Source organism: Echiichthys vipera (assembly GCF_963691815.1).
Source record: "Echiichthys vipera genome assembly, chromosome: 13".
Lineage (NCBI taxonomy): Eukaryota > Metazoa > Chordata > Actinopteri > Perciformes > Trachinidae > Echiichthys > Echiichthys vipera.
The window spans coordinates 15,813,326-15,816,722 of record NC_139838.1 but is presented as its reverse complement, the minus strand read 5'-3'; positions in this window follow the sequence as shown (position 1 = coordinate 15,816,722).

Below are 3,397 nucleotides of genomic sequence, written 5' to 3'. Positions count from 1 at the left end.
AGCCTTGCCTCTCCAGACAGCTCTCCAGTTCCCTCTTGTGTCAAGATTGAGTATGACAGCCCTCGAGAGATTCACAGCCACTTCCACTGCGACTTCTCCCCCATACACTTTTGACTACATGTTTGTTTGTGTGTCTGTTTAAAATATGTAAATGTAAGTATATCAGTATTTCCCATACTATTAGGATGTTCTCAGTAGAAATATTAATGTAAACTGACTTTGTTGGGCTGCATTTAGCTTGGCTGCAATAAATGCCCATTGTTTTGTAGATCCTTTATTTTTTACATCTAACTAGAATAACTACGATCATATTATATTATTGCTCCGAGGATTGTTTTTATTGAAGCAGTTTTGTTGCAGACCAGACGGAGAGGGAAGTGGGAGGTGGGTTAATTGCCAAGCATAATTGTTTTCCATATCCCCATCAGTATATGCAGGCAGGATCAAAAATCAGGATTCCCAACACACAAATAAGCCTCGATACAAAGTTAGAAAATGACACAGAGAGAAATAAAATTGTGCAAAAGAGAAAAAAAGCATATGAACCATGACAAATAGTTTATAACACACTATAATATCGTTTTAAGCAGATGTGAGTTTTATAAATGTATCACTCAACCACTACAACTCCTCCATGAGATGCTGGTGTATAAATGGCTAATAAATGACAATATAGTAAAATGTCTTTATAGAAGAAGTTACAATTGTTGACTAAGATTAAACATACAAAAAATACTTATAGCCAACTACAATAAAGTGTGTTATAAACGATGCTAAATAGGTGGATTAAGTGTTACCCAGAACTTTATTTCAGTGAGGTTAACTGATAAAATGGACCTTTCAGGAACACTCAAGCCTACTAAAACTGGTGGTGATGGACCTGTAATTGAAAATCAGTATGTTGTTGTTGGGCATGATGGTGGGTGAAGTTCAGGATAATTACCTCACAAATCTATATTTTATTAAACTCAAGGGAAATTAATGTAAAGACTATAATAACCTCCGAAGTTCTTCCATTATTCAGCTTTGTTAGCTAAATTATATGGTGTCCTTGAGGGCTAGTAGCAAATATTCCACATCCCAGTGTGGTATGACATTTTTATGGCTTCAGATCTGCCTTTAGGCCACAAGAGGGCATTGTTCCTTCACTTGAGACTGTGCATGCTGGGATTTATTTAACAGTATGTTGGTTTCTCCATCGGGGGATGTGTGACAGTCGCTAATCCGATGGAGAGGGGACAGGAAGAGGTTGTTTCTAGGGTAGAGGTATCCCAGACAATCACTGATACAGCCCAAATCCTTAATCTGTGTTGCCATCTGCTGTGTTTCCACACTTACTGCACTTTCCAGGCTGTTAATTCTTAGTTTGCAAGTAAGGGCTTGTGGAAGCCCAATCCCTTCATGAAACTCCGCCTCTGAACGGGCCAAAGGCATTTTCCAAGAGACTAGAAAAGACGTTTGGAACAAACATCATTTTTGTTCTCAGTAGTGAAAGTAAAGCAAAAAAGTTTCTTGTTTTACCTCTAGTTAATATTTCTGGTTCGTAGCCCTGCTGTATATAAATTAAGGTTTGAAGTAACGCTTGGCTGATGATGTGGGAGTAAGAGAAGGAAATGTTTGATGAGAGAGAGGAGGAGGTGGCAGGGACCAGGGGAGCAGATAAAGGAGATGGGAGATGGAGGAGTGAGGCAGTGTGTTGGTCTGGGAACAAGGGAGGAGAGCTGAGATGAGCTGTTGCTATGGGAGGAGAAGAGGGTGATGGGTGGGCTCTGCCAGCAGGCGTGGGAGGGAGAAAAGATGGGGATGAGGGAGGAGTGTGTTTGTAGCACAGGGGGTTCTGGGATGAACAGAACTGTTATGTAACTGCTGTATTTGGGTTTTTAATGAACCTCTCTCTTCCTGCTCACTGGCTACTGAGCTGTTACTGTTGGCAGGAGACGCGCAGCATAAATACACACAAACACACACATAAAAACTTCATTTCTCAAACTCTCCTGCATAAAGAAACACACATTCATCAGGAATGAAACCCTGAGTGTGAGAGCTCTATTCAAACTCAGCATCGCAAGGTTTCTTCTCTGGATTTTAGTTTTATTTGTAGAAAGGAGAAGCCTATCCCTGTGTGTATCTGTCTCTTGTGTCAGTATGCACAGTTTCACCTTTCTTTCATGAAACCCATGTGTCAGTGAGCTTGCATGTGTGACAGGAGGGTTTTTCATGTAGGTTTAACTTTGTAATTAATTTTTCCAGGACTTCCCTGATGTGAACAGAGAGTGCTCAGAGCACAGCTGGGAGGTGTGTGTGTGTGTGTGTGTGTGTGTGTGTGTGTGCGTGTGTGTGCGTGCGTGTGTGTGTAAGCACGTGTGTGCATGTAAATGCATATGTGAGTGTGTGTAAGCGCAGGTATGGGATGCTTCAGTCCACCCTGATTTCATCGTGTCAATATTTTCTCAGTATTCTGAGATTAGAAGAAAGAGAACTTGTTTCAATATTTATGGATGTGGTTGAACACAAAATCCTCCCAGTCTTTCCAAACCATGTGACTTGTGTATCCACACGCACGCGCGCACACACACACACACACACACACACACACACACACACACACACACACACACACACACACACACACACACACACACACACACACACACACACACACACACACACACACACACACACACACACACACACACACACACAGATAAAGTCAAGTAATGGAGTTTATTGATATTAGTGGATAAAGTTTATTGATATAACTGATTGTAAGAAGTAATGTTGGTTGTGGAACAAAGCTGAAATGGTTTCCTCCAGTGGTTTGGTTATTTGGTTCAGAGGGCATTAGGGTGTTGATTTTTAGTTTGTTTTTAAAAGATACAACAAATAGACTTGTACTGGGTTTGGAGGAGCAGGGGACACGACGGAGAGTGGCTGGGGAAAACAACTTCTTCCTGGATTAAATGAATAGATGTGCCTGTTCAAATGCTGGGTCAGTATGAATACAAACAGTGGAAGGCACCGATTTGACGGAGATAAAATATCTCACCTCACCACGTTGATAGTAAATATATTTACTGTGAGATGTGGTCTTGTATAAAATTGCCTAATGGCATGCCGTTTGGCTGAGATGGAGATGTGTGTTTGCTTTAGACTTGTTTCCATTTACTCTGTTGGTCTGGCAGTGCTATTGTGATGAATATTCTCTAAACTGAGCTCCCCGAGGTGGTTTGGCTGTTGGCAGTAAAAGAGGATTTACAGGAACAGTTACTTTTTTAGTAAAAAAGCAAATAGGCGTTGTCTTTATATTAGATTTCGGTTTTGCTATTGGAAAGGAAATGACTGAGGAGAAAGGGGATACAGAAATAACCTTATGCTATTATAGTACTTTACATGGCTA